This window comes from Vulpes vulpes, chromosome 6 (assembly GCF_048418805.1).
Source record: "Vulpes vulpes isolate BD-2025 chromosome 6, VulVul3, whole genome shotgun sequence".
Lineage (NCBI taxonomy): Eukaryota > Metazoa > Chordata > Mammalia > Carnivora > Canidae > Vulpes > Vulpes vulpes.
The window spans coordinates 36,337,552-36,357,083 of record NC_132785.1 but is presented as its reverse complement, the minus strand read 5'-3'; the positions used below and the strand labels follow the sequence as shown (position 1 = coordinate 36,357,083).

At 32.8% G+C, this 19,532-nt stretch overlaps 1 pseudogene; it reads right to left on the bottom strand.

The window, feature by feature from the left end:
* Positions 1 to 11,998: 11,998 nt before the first annotated feature.
* LOC112910243 (small ribosomal subunit protein eS21 pseudogene) lies at positions 11,999 to 12,275 on the bottom strand (annotated as a pseudogene).
* Between the last annotated feature and the right edge of the window lie 7,257 nt (positions 12,276 to 19,532).

Here is a 19,532-nt window from a genome sequence, read left to right as displayed (position 1 = left end):
GCTCATAAAATTTAGCACAGTTGTAGGCATTAAATTTAGGATTTATCCTGATGAATCCCTAAAGTGAAAGGATACACATCTAGATCTGTGCACCCCATATCCCTCCCTTCAGAAGAGAATGACCCCATAAAGTCCATCATATTTAAGATGTTCCAGCAAAGACCATGAACAAAATGTATTTCACCTATTATTCAAATGATTATTTTATGTTACATTTTATCTGTTTAATGTCTGTCTTTCTACATTCTTTCTGTAGCTCATCGATGTTGGTTTTCCAAAATATAAATTACATTGTTTAGCTAACATTTGCTTCAAAATCTTAGAAACAGGGGCACCTGGGTGGCTCAGCGATTGAGTGGCTGCCTTTGGCTCAGATCGTGATCCTAGGGTCCTGGCATCTAGTCCCACATCAGGCTCCCTGGAGGGAGTCTGCTTCTCCCTCTGCCTATGTCTCTGCCTCTCTCTCTCTCTGTGTCTCTCATGAATAAATAAATAAAATACCTAAAAACAAAATAAAATAAATGCAATCTTAGAAATAAAAGTTCACTGCTTTTTTTAAAAGATTTATTTATTTATTCATTCATTCATTCATTCATTCATTCATGAGAGACATATATATTTAGAGAGAGAGAGAAAGAGGCAGAGACACAGGAGGAGGGAGAAGCAGGCTCCATGCCAGGAGACCCACGCGGGACTCCATCCCAGGATTCCAGGATCACACCCTGGGCTGAAGGAGGAGCTAAACCACTGAGCCACCCAGGGATCCCCCCAAAGTTCGCTGCTTTTCATGAGATTAGCCCCTTATAATTGCAACAGTATCTCTGAAAACTAGAAAATGTATGGTTAATCCATCCCTAAAGGTTCCCATGATATCCTCATATAGTGCCTCTAGAGAATGGCTTCAAGGATAATCCCTAAACTGCCCTGGAAAACTAACCTCTAACTGTGGAAACAATATTTGATGAAACTCATCTAGGTTTCCATTAAGCAACTGCAGACATTCATGAGCCAATATTTCTCTCCATTGTGAAAATTCTGTACCATATCAGAGGTGATAGTGGTTTGTATTTATTTGGATAAGCAGAGACAAAATTAAAATCTGAGGCAAAGACAGGAGTTCAATCTAGAATCTTCTACCTACTAGCTTTGTGAAATGGGGCAATATTCTAAACTCTCTCTCAGTTAATACTAGGATCAATTACTTTTTAAAAAATTATTTCTTATAAAAAGTACCTGATAATAATCCTAAAATAATGTTGTTGTGTAATTTTGGGCTTTCTGCCCTTTTCTTAAATGCCACTAGAAAAACAGTTTTAACTTCATTCTGGAAGTCTAGATACTCCAGTTTTATAAACTCAATTCAGCCATTCAGTAGAAAATGGGGAACTAGGGATTTTCCTGCTTACACGTTTCTATTGGTTTGTACACTACATTTTGAGACATTGTTCTCAAAATATATTCTATTTATATAATGGATATCCTATCTTCCTAGGTCTTCTGTTTACCTTATTTGGGTATTTCCAGATCCTCTGAGTGAACATTGCTTTGCGAATTTTAACAGTGCTTTCTAATGCCAGGACATAGACTTAGTCAGAAAAATCTTGGTGTCCAGCAGTTTCCAGTTTCTTATGGCCATGTGTTTGATTTACCATGCACATGTGTCTGAACATTGCTGTACCACAAGGGTGACAAAGACACCATATTAGATGACCAGTGTTTCTAATGGTCTGATCTTGCTTTTTTTCTCTGTTTCTCAAAATTATGAGGTGACAATAGAATTTCCACCATTATTGTTAATGAAGCCCCAATCGACCTGCTCTCTGCTCCCTTTTTCTCTCTCACAGATGTAGCGTTCTTTAATCTGCAAAGCAATCACATGGCTTGTCCTTACTATTTCTCTTGCAGGTTCCTCCAGCTGCCAAAAATAATCATGGTGAAAGCCAAACATTATCCAAATAAGAAGAGGACTCCTTGAAGAAGATATAGCAGAGCATCCTCTGTTTCTTTTGCCACCTTGTAACTAATACATTGATAATAGTGTATCCTCAAGTCAAAATCTCAATCTATAAACACGGAACTTGAAATTTCAATTTCCAAGGGTTCCCTTATATAGTCTTCTCATAATATGTGAGGCACTATAATCCCAGGCATTCCTGCCACCCCAGATATGGCTATATTGTGCTCAGGTTTGTATCAGAATTCCTATCCGACCTGTTTGAAGCTGTCTCTGCCTGATAACTACACCTTCCTTTCAGGAAATGTCAGCTCTTTCAACAGGTAGATATTAATCCTTAATAGTGCTTTGATTTTATTGTTATAAATAGTGATGCCAATAAGTGAAATAAGTCAGGTAAGGGAAAACAAACACTGCATTATTTCACTTCTATGTGGAATCTAACAAAGTTGAACTCATAGAAACAGAGTAGATTGGTGGCTGTCAGGGGCCTACAGATATTAATAATTATTTTTAAAGGGAAACATGTAGTAATATATTAGAGAGGGAAAATATTGCTAGTTAAATTTCATGAGAATGGTTTATAATGCACTTTTTTTTTCATGGCAATAGACAAAATCTTTAAAAATATTGAGCTGGAATGTCCATTATAGCCAAAATATGGAAAGAGCCCAGATGTTCATTGACAGATGAATGGATAAAGAATTTGTGGTATATATGTACAAGTAGAATATTACTCAGCCATCAAAAAGAATGAAATTTTGCCATTTGCAATTATATGGATAGAAATAGAGTGTTATGCTAAGTGAAATATGTCAGAGAAAGACAAATACCATATGATTTCACTCATGTGGAATTTAAGAAACAAAACAGTTGAACATAGGGGAAGGGAAGGAAAAACAAAATAAGGTGAAAATAGAGAAGGAAGCAAACCATAAGAGACACTGTAGAGAGGAGCTGGATGGGGAAAGGGATAATTGGGTGATGGGCATTAAGGAGGGAATGTGATCTAATGAGCACTGTTTTATGCAACTGGTGAATCACTAACTTTTACCCCTGAAACTAATAATACCATATATATTAACTAAATTGGATTTAAATAAGGAATTTAAAAAATTAAGCTGGAATCTACCTGGAGTCACATATTCAAATATTTTGTCAAAATTAATTCAGTAATTTTTTTCATAAGGCATCATAATATATATATTCTGTACTTTCCAAAAAAGTCAATCTGACTCATAATTTATATGTAAACACAATAAATTGTAAAATGTTACATTCAAGGGCTGAGAATAAACATTTCAAAATTTTACATTACTTATTCATTGTTATACTTCCTTTTATCGTTCTACTATCTCTATCCATCTTAATCAGCTTTAGCCTAAAAATTGTAAGAACAAATTTTCCTACTATTTTGATTATCTTAATGTGGTTAGTGTAATTTGCAGTTGGTTGATATGTTCAAAGAGGAAACTCAAAATCTGGAACAGAGTTGAGGCTCTCTTTTAAAATTTCAAATTATTTGGGTATGTTGGTTTGTACAGATAAGACTTTATGCATTGAATCTTTTTTTTTTTTTCTTAAGACTTTATTTATTTATGAGAGGCACAGAGAGAGAGAGAGACAGAGAGGCAGAGACACAGGCTGAGGGAGAAGCAGGCTCCATGCTGGGAGCCCGATGCGGAACTCGATCCCGGGACCCCAGGATCACGCCCTGGGCGGAAGGCGGCGCTAAACCACTGAGCCACCAGGGCTGCCCTGCATGAAATCTTAAATAGCAATGAGTACGATTAAAAAATAAAACTCACGGGAATTAGTGTAACGTTTAGTGATAGAAAGGGCAGATGACCAATTTGGAAAACAATGGTGAATGCCTTCCACGTTTTGAAAAGAAGCTGTTTATGTACTCGAGATTAGTTGTGTTCTTATCCTTTCATCTGCCTGTGGATAATCTATTATTGGGAATAATATATAATATTTATTCATACCGTTAAAATGGCTTATTGAGATTCAACACTGTGGGATGCTTAGATGTAATCAATAGAGATTGCACTTTGTTTTCCTATTTTATAAAGAGACTTATCACATTAAAAAAAAAAAAGATTAGCACCCTCTATAATAATAAAGCAATAAGTGTGTGTGTATGTGTGTGTATGTCTGTGTGACCCCTTCATAAGGGATATATAAAACACGTTCAAATAAGTGTTCAAATTAGAAGTAGTTCAAAGAATGATTGTTTAGCATGAACTTTGAAGGAAAATTAGGTGCAATATTCATGAAAGAGAACAATTCTCTGCAGTTTCAAAAGGTGAAAAGGATGTATGGAACTGTTGTATCACTATATTATATATCTGAAACTAATAGAACACTGTATGTTAACTAACTGAAATTAAAATAAAAACTTAAAAAAAAAGGTGAGGAGGAATTCCTAAAATGACATTAATAAAGGCAATTGCAATTACCAAAATAAAAAATAATCACTTCAATTTGTGTATGAGTATAAAGAGAAGTGAAAAGTCTAACATACATCAATAGAAATGAAAGGAGAGCAAGGACAACTATGGCTCACACAGGGAAGCTTTACTTTTTCATTTCCTTCTTCTAGTTAAAACACTTGAGTAACTCCTTTTTGTTTCATGTTATTGCCTCTGATGATCTTTCCAAATTTCTCTCTATTCATCTTCAAAAGTACCACCTCCTCCTGTCATTCTAGTTCTCTAAAAATTCTAGATTATTTTTCTTATCAATCATGATTCATTTTCTGCCTCCTGAAACCTATATCTTTGTGTAAACCTTCTTTAGCATTATTGTTGCATCTATTAACACACTTAAAACATAATTCTAACTATTTAATTCTTCCAGAGAAGACTATGAACTTTCAATTTCAGGAAACACATTCCATTATATTTCTAGCCTTGGAATCCACTCTAAGTTCTGAATATAGTAAATGTTTAATACTACATTAATTTAAAAATGGCCATTTAAAAGTTTCCTTTTTTACAAGCATCTAATCAGGGAGTGTAAGACCTTACTAAAATAGGAAAAGATTCAGAGGTATTCATAAATGCCTTGTTCTTATTATTGAGAGTTTAAAAAAAACCTGAATTTATGATAGATAACAAACATGCACTTAATTAGTGCCTTAAACCTGAAAATTACCTTTCAATATTTGAAAATTATTCAAAAACTCAAGTGAAACTAAGTCTTTATAAGGAAAATACTTCAGATGCCTTCCATACCCTACTCTGCTCCAAAACATGACTCTCCAAAATCCTTTCTTATTTTATTTTCACATTTCCAAATAATATATCTATTGCATTTTCTCAGTTTTAGACACATTATTAACTTATAGTTATGGAATATATCTCATCATTATATCTTCTTCTGTCAAATATTATATCACTATTTTTGTTAAATCACAATTAGGACTATAAATACTATTTACTTCTGAATCATGTAGTTTTCTTCTTTTCATTTGTTTTAATATTTTGTTATTTCTTGACTTAATATTTGCTTTATTTCTAATTCTTTAGTGCTATGTATTAAATGTGCAGGAACAATCATTGCCATTATTTTGCTCAGAGAGATAGCTCCACCTTCAATTTCATACTATTAATATTAAAATGATCATATTTTTGAATAGGTGTCTCTGCCACATCTTCCAAGTTTTATTAATGGTAATTTATTCCACATGGCCATGTGGCTTATAATTGATTTTTAATGAAAGTAACAGAAATGCATGCCAAATTGGCTTAGCAATACTAAATTTACCAATCCTCATCAAAGGATATTGCAGTTGGGCCATGATTGTTTTGGTGGTAGGGTAATTTATATTATTACCAAAAATGGTTGTCATATCACCGATGTCTCTGTCAAATTTAATTAATACTTCCCAACCTTTAGACTAATCAGACATGAATTCACAAGGGGCTAGGCTATGAGACACATCCTAGTGATCCTATGCTGTGCTCAAAATTGTCTCTTCCTTCTCCATCAAAGTATTACAAGTTTTGTTTACATTATTTTAATTTTATTAAAATAGGAACTCTCCAGATTTTTCACTGAAATGCTCTTTTGATCCATTGCAGCTTCATCAGAAATATTTAAACTTATATGAGTCCCAGGGCAATAAAAAATATTTCTAAAAAATTTTGGTTACATTTAGAATGACTATACAACCTCAAACCAAGACCATCTTTGAGAAGTACTCTTATTTCTTAAGAGTATGAAATATGATAATACAATTAATATTTAAACAGGAAAATACAAAACTTGCTGTTGAAACAGCTGGCTAACCATTTTCATATGTTTTAACACCTCTAGTTCATCCTTCGCATACCTGCTAGAGGTTGTATGCACATTGATCATGCAATATCGTTGTTTAAACAAAACCTTTTATAACTACCACTGGTTTAACATATCTATAGTGTCATCTCAAGATCCTAATAACTTCTCTCAAAAATCATTTCTACTTTCTTAGAAAGTCAAGAGAACTTCCTACGTGCCATTTATATTATAATGATATGATGCTTTAAAAGATATTTGGGTCTTTTTTTTGTTTTTGTTTTTTTTCAAACTCTGTTGTAAATTTCTTGGGGTTAGGCACCGCATTTTATAAATCTCTGTATTCTCTATAGAATCCAACACAGTGCCTTGCATGCATCAAATACTTAGTATATATTGAGTAAATGAATTTTATGTATGAAAGAAGACAGACAATATCTAATAAACAGAGAAACTTCTGGGAAATCATTGACTTTTTAAAATCTTAAAGGTCATGTTTCCCTGCACTGGCTATTTTTTGTAATTTATCAATGCTGACTGACGTCACACAGCTAATGTGATTTTTGAAAATGTGGACTATGGTGAACTTCACAGGGGAGTTAATTCAAATGTTCTAGAAATTAAGCTATGTTGAATGTGAAGTCATTTTCTTAGCTTATTTCAATTTAGTGTATGATAGTTGTATGTTTGGCAGCACCTCTTGACACTGGAACTATCCATGATAGCCTTATTTCTTTTTCATATTTCTACCTCCTTTTTCTGGTGAGGGAGGGGTTGCAATCACATCCTGTGCAACATCCTGTATGTGTTTCACACTTTTAGAATCATATAGTAAAATTATTGCAGCAAATACGAGCATCTTAAGTTTACTCTTAGGTTGGATTAATTTTATGTTGATGTTTTTATTCATAAGGCATTTGAGCCTTTGTTTCAATCAATATGAATTTGTCTATGTGTTTCTGATTTAAAACTTGAAATGATTCATATTTAAGCTTAGAAATGTGTTCTTTCTGGGCAGCCCGGGGGGCTCAGCAGTTTAACGCCAACTTCAGCCCAGGACGTGAACCTGGAGACAGGGGATCGAGTCCCATGTCGGGCTCCCTGCATGGGGCTTGCTTCTCCCTCTGCCTTGTGTCTTTGCTTCTCTCTCTCTTTGTGTCTCTCATGAATAAAAACATAATAATAATAAAAAAAGAAATGTGCTCTTTCTTTCTCTTCTGGTTCCCTCTCTGTAACCTTCCTCTTCTCTTTTTTTCTCCCTTATTATTCTCAGTATTTCCAAAATATAGCACTTGGGATACCCGAGTGGCTCAGTGGTTGAGAGTCTTCCTTTGGCTCAAGTCATGATCCCAGGGTGCTGGGATCTAGTCCCACATCAGGCTCCCCACAGGGACTCTGCTTCTCTTTCTGCTTGTATCTCTGCCTCTCTGTGTCTCTCATGAATAAATAAATTTATTAAAAAATGGCTCTTATTTAAAATTTATGTAAAATTAATCTAAATTAAATTAAAATGATCCACCAAAAATATGGACAGCCACCATGGAGATTCAGAAATCCTCAGCAAAACACTGAGTGACTCAAAACCATGGGAGGGACACACTGTCCAATATAAGGCATGCCTTTAAATATTATACCGTGCTAGTAATCATGCATGCATAAATATTTTCCTGCAAATAAATTATTCCCAAAAGGAATGTGTATAAATATAAGACAAAAAACCTAGATGAAAAGTTAAAAGATAATATAATATTGATGATACGGAATTTTCCACATGATAATTCTAATTCCATATTCCATTCAAAAATTCGACTTTCTATCATCAATTTTTAAAGCATTCAAATAGATTCTGAAATAATATGAAACAAAATGCCTGCCTTGACAATATGGTATGCTTTTTTCGATCTCAGCAAATTATTGCCTTCTTTTATAATCACCTAAGAAACTCAATGTATAACCAAAGTTAGAAATTCTCTACCCCTTGAAGTCTGTGCCTTTGGCCTGACATCTGGGAATTCAGTAAAAGATGAAAGGACTTCTAGCACCAGCCTTTGAACACTAGTGCTAATCCCTTCACTTTGGCTTCAGAGCACTGTGCAGTTTAAGATAATAAAGACATCCTTTCACATTTTATTGGCAATAATGTCAAGGATCCTTAATCTTTCCACAAGAAGTATCATACATATATATGCATAGATTAAATATAGAATTTACAATGCCACAAAGTCTGTATTTTAATATGGAGTTTATGATATTCATAATAATCATAATAGTCACTACATTTACACTGCTAGTTGTCTATAATAATAGTAATAGCTTATGATGAAAAGAATGGTTGGTGTGACAAAAATATGTAATTTAATGGAGAAATTATGTAACTGGAAGGCCTGAGTTTGACTTTTGTCGAGACATGAAAATTAATGATATTTTTACTACATAGCATATTAAATTTTATATACTTACACCAGTAGGCAACAACCATCTGGAATAAACTTTAACAAATGTTTATAAGTTTCTAAAGTCACCATACATGCTAACTTTTAAAGAAAGTTTCATAAGATTGAAAACCTTAAGTGGAAAAAAAATTAAATTGATAATATTTTTCAAAACTGAGGATTTTCATTTTACTAACAGAAATTCCTTTGGGGTGGGACACCTGGGTGGCTTAGTGGTTGGATGTGGCTTTCACCGCAGGTCATGATCCAGGAGTTCTGGGATGGAGTCCCACATCGGGCTCCCTGCATGGAGCTTGCTTCTCCCTATGCCTATGTCTCTGCCTCTCTTTCTCTGCATCTCTTATGAATAAATAAATAAAATCTTTAAAAAAAAAAGAGAGAGAGAAACTCTTTTGGAGTGCCTGGGTGGCTTAGTCAGTGAAGTATCCAACTCCTGATTTCTGCTCAGATTCAGCTCTGTGCTAAGCAGGGAGTCTGCTTGAAATTCTCTCTCTCTTTTTTTCTTTTGAGATTCTCTTTATCTCTATTTGCCTCTCCCACCTGTCTCTCAAAATAAACAAACAAATAAATAAATAAACAAACAAATAAATAAATAAATCTTTTAAAAATAATAATTCTTAGAAATTCTTAGTTTGGAATAATTCTGAAAGTTTATGCTGTCATAATTAAGAGAATACAAAGTTTTTGGTTAAAGGAAATTAAAAAATATTTCTTTCCCCTTATCACTATCTTGATTGATTAGATTTATCTAATGTTTACTGTATGCCTAGTATAGTTAACCCTTGACCAACAAGGGTTTGAACAGCATGGGTCCACTTAAATGCAGATTTTTTTGATACACTACAGTAGTACTATAAATGTATCCTCTCTTCATAATTATTTTCTTAATAACATTTTCTTTTTTCTAACTTACCATATTGTAAAAATATAGTACCAAATGCATACACAAAATATGAGTTAACTGACCGTTTATGTTATTGGTAAGGCAGTAGTAGGCTATTACTAGTTAGGTTTTTGGGGACTCAAAAGTTATAGGGGATTTTCAACTACAAGGGCAGTCTAGGCCCCTAACCACTTTGATGTCCAAGGATCAATTGTACTGTTTTGTTTTACTTGCTTACATGTCTTACATGAATTGTTTGCATTTAATTTCTTAATAGGCTAGAATCTCTTGTATTTCCTCATAAAGCTTGAATTTTTGACTACTTCATGTTTATATGTTTACCTTAGCAACAATCAGAATGCCACCCAAAGGATAGTGCTGAGAAAATTCTGTTTAATGTTTTAACTGAACAAAAATGGTGAAAATGAGTTAGTCCACAAAATGTAAGAAATGATAGATAATGTGCAACTGAAGTATAGAGATACTCTGTGGGTGTTTTTCAGCCAGAAAGTTTCACAAATATTACATGACTAGAAATTAATTTAAGAAATTTCTTCTAAAAATGCAAATAAGCCTTTCCTCTCAAGAGTTAACAACATGAAGTTAGTTTCTTAGATATTCATGTGTATGTCTGATAAATAGATTGCTTAACAGTATAAATTGGGATTTCTATGGAATGAAAAAGTGTGTTTATGGTGGGGGGAAGGCAAGAAGTGTTAATTGCACAAACTCATTCGAGTGGGATGCCACCTTGGGGGAATTTAATCAAATTAATGTAATATTCATATACCACACCGTTCCTTCTACAGATTTAATATATGGTTTAAGTATTCCTACAGCAATACTCCATAATCATAATTTTTTCTCAATTTAAATAATCACTAATTCATTTTGGTTTGACTGTGTGTAATATTTACATATTTTTATAAGTAAAAATAGTAAAAATAATCCTTCTTCAAATGTTATAGGAAAACATAAAATTAAAATATTGACAGTGTTTTTAATCCTTTACCATGAAATTGCAAAACCTCTTAGATTATTTATAATCCTACTTTTTAATAAAGGGAAATACAATATTGGATTACACAATTAACAGAATTAGTTAAATTGCATTTGTATTTAGTGAGCACTTTTTTGGTTTAAAAAATTTTCATAATTTTAATTTTCATACAGCCTTATTGCTTTTCTCCTAATCACAGATCTCTTGCAAAGAATATATTTAGTTAGAGACACTCTCTAAACCATTAGAATCTAATTTGTGCCCTAGTTTTTCCATGACTGGAGTTACCAAATTCTCTAGTCACCTCTCTATGACAACATCCAACATGTGCATTTGTCATCATCTTTCTTAACCTCTTAATATCATTTGGACATATTGTTTACTGACTTCTGCTTGAAAAACTGCTACCTCTTTTCTTCCACAACAGTATCTGCTTTTTTCCTCTCATTCTCACGTTCTCTTGCTACCTTCTCTTCTTCTATTTGAGATTTAAGTAATGCCTGTTTCTTTTTCCCTACATTATTTCTTCCTAAATTTACATTGGTCCAAGGTTTAATTATTATCAATACATGAGTAATTTCCAAATGTTTTTCCTCAAATTATATTTGCCCTAGGAGATAAAGATATCTACTTCCAAACACTTAGTCCCTTTCCTCCAGCTCTTGGAAATCACTGCAATGTTTTCTGTTTGTATCAATTTGCTATTCCAGATATTTCATATAGAGAGTCATACAACATGTGACTTTTTGTATCTGGCTTCTTTACATTACATTATGTTTTACAGGATCACATATGTGGTTGCATGTACCAGAATATGATACCTTTCAATGGATGAATCATGTTCCATTTCATGGATTTAGTACATTTTGCTTTTCTCTTCATCAGTTGATGTATTGAGATGTTTTCCTTTTTTACTTATTGTGAATAACGTTATTATTAAAATTCTTGTACAAATTTTGGTGTGTTTTTGCTTCACTTGGGCTTATACCTAGAGAAAAGAAGTAATGGGTCATATGGTAACACTATGTTTAATGTTTTGAGCAAAACTAATTTATAAAGCAGCCTCTTCATTATCTATTCCCAGTAGCAAGGTATGATGACTTCAATTTCTTCACAACTTCACTAATGCTTGTTATTACCTGTCTTATATTCATGCTGTGGGTATGATGTGGTCACTTATTGAGGTTTTAATTTGTGTTTTGTAGTGACTGATTATATTCAGCATTTTTTCATGTGCTTATTCTCCATTTGTATACCTTCTTTGGAGAAATGTATGTTCAACATCTTTGCTCATTTTAAATTGGGTTATTTGTCTTTATATTGTTGAGTTATACAAGTTCTTTATATATTCTAGATACTAGACTCTTATCAGATCTATAATTTACAAATATTTTCTTTTTGGGAGGAGGGGGTTATGACAAATATTACACATCTGTGATCCTCCGCAAACAGAAGTCCTTTGGAATGGTGCCACCAGCCTTGACCAGTTGGAGGATGGAATCATATACTTCACTGATACTGCAAATGGCCCCACAGATATCTTAGGCTTTAAACTGGCTGTTCAACCAAGCTTTTCACCTTGTCAACCTCTATCATGTTCATCTGCATGGATGCATGGTCCTTAGCCTGGATGATCTGGTTGTTGGCAGAGTATTTCTACAACACATATAAGTCCAGGAACTCATAGGCATTGTTTTGCATGGAGTACAAATGCAGAAGAATTTACAAATATTTTTCATTCTCTTTGTTATCTTTTTTTTCCCTTTTCTTAATTTCACTCACCAGACTCTTTAGCACAATATTTAATAGAAATGGCCTGAATAGGGGTGCCTGTGTGACTCAGTCAGTTAAGCATTCACTCTTGATTTCAGCTCAGGCCATGTTCTCAGGGTCTTGTGATCGAGCCTCACCTCTGGCTCCTTACAATCTGCTTGAGATTATTTCTTTCTCTGCCCTTACCCTGCTCACATATGCTCTATAAACAAATAATCTTTTTTAAAAAAATATTTTTTTTTATTTATTCATGAGAGACAGACAGAGAGAGAGGTAGGGACATAGGCAGAGGGAGAAGCAGGCTCCATGCTGGAAGCCTGATGTAGGATTCAATCCTGGAACTCTAGGATCATACCTTGAGCTGAGGGCAGACGCTCAACTGCTGAGCCACCCAGGCGTCCCTAAATAAAGTCTTAAAAAAAAAAAAGGAAAAGAAATGATCTGAACAGATATTTTGTCTTTTTTCTAATCTTTGTTGGTGAAATGCTTCAGTCTTTCCTATTTAAGTACAATGTTAAGTATGGGTTTTTCTTAGATGCCCATTTTCAGGTTGAGGAAGATCTCTGCTTTCCTAGTTTGTTGAATATTTTTTTTTTTTTATCATGGAAGAGTGTTCCATCTTGTGAAAGACTTTCTGCATCTATTGAAATGACATATTAGCTTTTGTCATTTATTCTATAATATGTTGTAATCCATTAGCTTTTATATTGTGAACAACTCTTACATTCCTGAGGTTATGGTTGTACCTGAGTTATGAGATTTATTCCTCTTTATGTTTTGTTGGATTTAGTTTGCTGGTATATTGTTGAGTATATTTTTGCTTATATTCATAAGTTATACTGGCCCATAATTTTTTCTTGGTCTAATACTGGCATCAGAGTAATACTGGTTATATAAAATGAGTTGAGAAATCTTTCTTTTTCTTCTTTTTAAGAGAAGAGTTCGGGAAAGATTGATGTTATTTTTTTCTTTAACTACTTAGTAGAATTCACCAATGAAGCCATTTGTTTTGATTTTATTTGTGGGATATTTTCTAATTAATAACAACACTTTACTTCTCATAATTTATTCAATTTTTCTGTTACCTCTTAAATCATTTCCAGTAGATTGACTCTTTTTAGGATTTTGCCCATTTCAGCTAGATTATCTAATTTGTTGTTACACAACTATTTATTATATTCATTTTTTATCATTTTTTAAAATTTCTGTAAGGCATGTAGTATGTTCCCTCCTTCCCAATGTTGGCAATTTGAGTTTGTTCTTTTGTTATCTTGGTCAATCTAGCTATGGGCTTCTCAATTTTATCTTCTAAGAATCAAGTTTTGTATTTTTAAAAATTTTCTCTATTGTTTTACTAGTCTTTATTTCATTTATTTCCGCTCAAATCTTTATGATTTCTTTCCTTCTGCTTACTTTGAATTGAGTTTGCTTTTCTTTTTAATGTCTTATACTGGCCATTTGCTGTATTACAGGTTGTTTGTTGAGTTAGTTTTCTGAACTATCTCTGTAAAGTCTGTATTGTTTGGCACATGTGATGACTGAGTTCTATGATGTGTAGCTTAGTGATTAGTTAACGTTTAGACAGAAATTTATTCAAGTTCCTGAAACCAATAAGTCTCCAGTCTTTGACAAAGAGCTCCATACACACATTGTGGTATGCTTTCAATACTCTGCTAGTCAGTTTACAACTCTGCTTTAATCTCCACTTCCTGCCAGTACAAAGTCTCAAGGTTTGCCAAAATCGAGATCTTGGGGCCTTTTTCAGATTTCTCTGAGTATCTGCACAGTCCTACATGTGTAAATAGAGTCCCAGGGAGTTTTTAAAGACACCTGTGGCCTCTCATTCCCTAGCTGTTCGTTTTAAGTTTCTTTGGTTTGTTCCACTCAATTATTATCCACTCCTTCAGATAATGGTGATATTAACTGATTATCCTTAACTATTTTCTCCTCCATGGTAAAAGACTGTTCATAGTGGAGAAACTCTGAGTCAGGTCAGTGTTATACAGCCCAACCATTTACAATCTCTTGGAACTGATAGGCAAATCAAATAGTGCAGAATCTCTAGAAATTGGGTTCAAAAAGGAGTTTCAACAGCATTCTACCCTCTACAAGTCTGCAACCCTTTATTTTTTTATCATGATTGCAGGCTGTTGCTTTTAGGGAACACTGTGGAGCTGGAGACAAGGATGGAAATAAGGCAAGAAAAAATGCCACAGTTTACTGTTCTTACTAAGTTCCAGCTGTTTTTCTTAAAGAAATTCTCCCTAGATTTTTGCAAGACTTTGGCCAATTTACAGATTTATAAAGAAGCAAATTCTCACAATTTTTGTCAGTGTTAGTGTTTTCATTTTTTTATGAAGATCCTTTATATAAGTCCTTACTCTGGCTTTTTCACTCTTTAAAAAATATATATTTATATATTTATTTGAGAGAGGGAGGAGGAGTAGAGAGAGCAAGAATCTCAAGCAGACTCCTGCTGAGTATGGAGCCAGCTGCAGGGCTTGATCTCACAACTTTGAGATCATAACCTGAACTGAATTTGAGTCAGACACTTAAACAACTGAGTCATGCAAGTCCCCTCATTTTCACATTTTTTTTTTTTAGCTGTCAAGATAAGTTAATATTGCTTTCTTAAGCAACTTGTTCCTATCCCTTGAATCTAAGGCCTCAAAACATATTATTTTAGATTGCATAGTAATTATTGTGTTCATATTTGTAATTAATAGTGAGGTTAGAGCCTAATATTTGTATTCTCCAGATTATAAATTAGATAAGGATATTGTCTTTCTTGTTCATTGATTTGTTACTAGTACAAGTACAGTGTCATTCACATAAATAGAACTGCTGTAAATTTTTTTTATGAATAACTAAATGGGTGAATAAATGAATTTGAATTTCACTTAAAAGTATATTCATATACTCCATTTCAATGACTGTGGTACCCCAGAAACTTAAACAACTCAAGATCAATTTAGTAAAAATTTATGAAACCAGAATGAAAGTTTAAAGATATGGTCAGTGGGCATCTGGGTGGTTCAGTTGCTTAAGCATCTACCTTCGGCTCAGGTCATGATCCCAGGGTCCTGGAATTGAGCCCCTCATAGGGCTCTCTGTTCAGCAGGGAGTCTGCTTCTCTGTCTCCCTCAGCCCCTTCTCCTCACTCTTGTTCTCTTTCTCTCTCTCCCTCTCAAATAAATAAATAATATTTTTTTAAAAAAATAAAGGCTTTTCTCACTCATATCAAATGTCTGTTGATATTTACATGTTTACCTGTTGTTTTAATCCATATTATCTTCATGGTAGAACTCAGGCTGAAAAGGGAGCTTTTATCTTCAACATTGCTACTTTCTATGGAGGAGAAAAAGGACATTGCTAACCATATCTCCCTCTTAAAGCACTCTTAGAAATGCCAGATGCTATTTGTGCGTACATTTAATTGACAAGAGTAAATCATATGGGCAATCCTAATTCAAGAGGACATACACTCACAATCCTTCAATAAAGTGGTATACAAAAGTTACATGGGCAAGCCATGTGGAGAGGAAAAAATAATCTTCTGTTGAAAAGAATAGCAAATATGCATAAATAATATAGCCTACCATAATATTGGCCCCCAGTCTAATGTTAATTCTACAAAACCAAACTAGACCTTGCTATTTTTGCAAATAGATTAAGCAACAACAACAACAATAACAACAACAACAACAACAAGAAAAACTTCACTAGAATATTATTTTAGTGAGGGCAACGTGTTAAAAATTGGCCTACATAATGAAATTTCCATTTCTAGTAATGTTTGATAACTGAGCTTTAAGGTGCTTATATAGAAAGTGATTCTACTATATATAAAAACAATTTACTGCAGAGATTTGTTCACAGTTCATTAAATAGCTGTTCAAAACTGGCCTGAAACTTTCCACAACATGTTTAAGATTTGTAGAAATGACACTTTGGTTATAAAAGTAAAATAAAACATTACTTTGACTCCTGACATAACTAGAATGGAAACACATCAATCACCCAAAGCCTGAAGTACAACATGATCGCAGTGCTGAGAAAGTCTCCTTAAAAATATTGTTTGAGAGACATATTATGATCTTTTTTTTTCAATTTTTTTTCAAGAATTAGAAGTTCAGAGAGACCTTAATAAACAGCATTTAAGAAACATCAGTACCATATATTCCTTTGAGTGCATGTTTTACTGAAGTCAAATAGAAAAAAAAAAGAGAGAAGAACACACTCTCAACAACTTAAATGTTTCATCTATAAATAACATTTTTTGTATAAGCATTTTCTAAACCTAATTTTTCATGTTCTTAGAAAAATGAAACAGATCATTCAAAAATTTCTCTTGGGTCTTACATTGTGCTAGGTGACTTGAAGAATACAATTGAAATGTATAAAATTCCTGCCCTGTGGTAGCTTACAGATAAGATGGTAATTTAAGGCAAAGTAGACAATTAAGAATAAAAAATTATAAAAACTATAATGCAAACTGCTGGTTGAAGACAAGTTTCAATTTAACTATCATAAGCTTTTTAATCCAAGCCTAAAGATGAAGAAATAAACAAAGAGGTTAATAAAAAATATATATATATGTAATCATGAATGTCTATATATTTTAGATAATACATATTATATCATATACATATATACATTTATTATATTTATTAATTTATTTCTATTTTTGACCTAAATTCTGTTTTATGCAAAATAAAATTATGTTACGTTTTATATAAAATACTAACATCAACAACACACAGGAATGGAGAAAACTTTAGTATATATTTTCTGACACTTTGGGAATCTTCTGTATCATCCTCAGAAGAATTCTAGCAAACAAGTGAAGTAAGCATTCAATTTGGGACAAGAAGCTAGTGGAAGAGGATAACTTGAAAATAAATAAAATAGTACATAACAAATTGGATGGTAGATGTATTGAAAGTAGTGTTTAGAGCAAATTTATGTTGCACAAGAAGAAAATCTGAAAAATAATGAGCTGAAAATCAAATTCAGGAAGTTACAAAAATACAGGAGAATAAAGCCATGGAAAGAAAAGAGAGAATAATAAAGATCAGAACAAAGTATAATATTATAGAAAAGAGAGATACTGAAAAGACCCCTGAAGTTGATATTTAAAAAGCAACAACAAATTTGACTAACTTTAGACAAGTTGATAAGAAAATGAGAAGGAACCGTTAAAAAATATTAGTAACTAACTGAACTCTACATCTAAAACTAATGATGCATTATATTTTGGTCAATTGAATTTAAATTGAAAAAAAAAGAAAAATTACTAATAAAGATATATAGATATATAATATATAATATAGATTTTAATGGTGATACATAGATATAATATAGATTATGTATAATATACATATATAAGATAGATTTATAGGTATACAAATTTATAAGATAGATTTACAGGTATAAAAATTAATAAGACAATATGGTGTGTGCATTTAGGCAAAAAAAAATTTTTTTTAAGATTTTATTTATTTATTCATGAGAGACACAGAGAGAGAGAGAGAGAGGCAGAGACACAGGCAGAGAGAGAAGCAGGCTCCATGCAGGGAGCCCAATGTGGGACTCGATCTGGGGACTCCAGGATCACACCCTGGGCCAAAGGCAGGCGCTAAACCACTGAGCCACCCAGGGATCCCTAGGCCAAAAATTTTAAATTAGGAATGATTTTCCAGAATTCTAGAATGTTGCCAAAAATTGACTCAAGAGATTAGAGAACATAAATAATTCCAGAATGATTAATGGAAAGGACTTAGTAGTTTTTGTTTTTTTTCTAAAATAGAAAACTCTAGCCTAAAATTTTTATTTTTATTTTATTTTTTTTAAATTTTTATTTATTTATTATAGTCACAGAGAGAGAAAGAGAGAGAGGCAGAGACACAGGCAGAGGGAGAAGCAGGCTCCATGCACCGGGAGCCCGACGTGGGATTCGATCCCAGGTTTCCAGGATCGCGCCCTGGGCCAAAGGCAGGCGCCAAACTGCTGCGCCACCCAGGGATCCCTAGGCCAAAAATTTTAAATTAGGAATGATTTTCCAGAATTCTAGAATGTTGCCAAAAATTGACTCAAGAGATTAGAGAACATAAATAATTCCAGAATGATTAATGGAAAGGACTTAGTAGTTTTTGTTTTTTTTCTAAAATAGAAAACTCTAGCCTAAAATTTTTAATTAGCCAAACATTCAAAGAATAATTTCAGTGTATAAAAATTATTCTATGTATGATAAGAGGGAACACTATTCAACTTATTTTAGTAAGCTACTATAATATTGATACTAACACATGACAAGAAGCACATATAAGAGGGATAAAATTTCATTAAGTAGATTAAAGAATTAAAACCACATAATGACCTTAACAAATAAAGAAAAGTCATTGATTTATCTGTTTATCTATTAACATGAATTCTTAGTAAACCAGAAATAGGAAATTTCTTTAACTTGATAAACAGAATTCTCAAAAATCTATTGAGAATAGCAAGGTTAATTATGAAACATTAAAAAACATGCTTTTTTTTTTAGAAAAAATATGCTGTTTCAAAAGAGCAAGAGTTGAGTACCTACTGTATACAATGCTATTCAATATGTGTATGCAAATATTATATGTAAATACTAGCAAGAGCAGTAGGAGAAAAGGGAAAGAGAGGGAGGGAGGAAAGAAGGAAGGAAGGAAGGAAGGAAGGGAGGAAGGGAGGAAGGGAGGAAGGAAGGAAGGGAGGAAGGAAGGAAGGAAATAAAATGAAAAGAAAGAAGGAAAAGCTAAAAGAATTGAGAAGGAAAAAAATTCTGTCATTTTTTCCAAATGGTATGATTGCCTACTTTAGAATACAAAAACTCCACTGATTATCTAAGTTAACAAGATAGTTTTTCAAAATTAGTGAAAAGAAATTCAATAGATAAAATATAGTTGAATATCTGCATATCTGAAACAGTTAAAAATACATATTATAAAAATATATAAAATAACATAAAACACTAATAATATAAGAAAAATATAAAAAGCATTTATGAAATAATCTATGAAATTTTATCAAAAGATATTTACAAAGTCTGAAATAAATATGTGAATATATGATGGTCAGGGGTTAAGATTTAAGATACAATGTGAAAATATTCAATCCTTCCAAGTGGAAGTATTTTATATTTTATATTTTATAGTA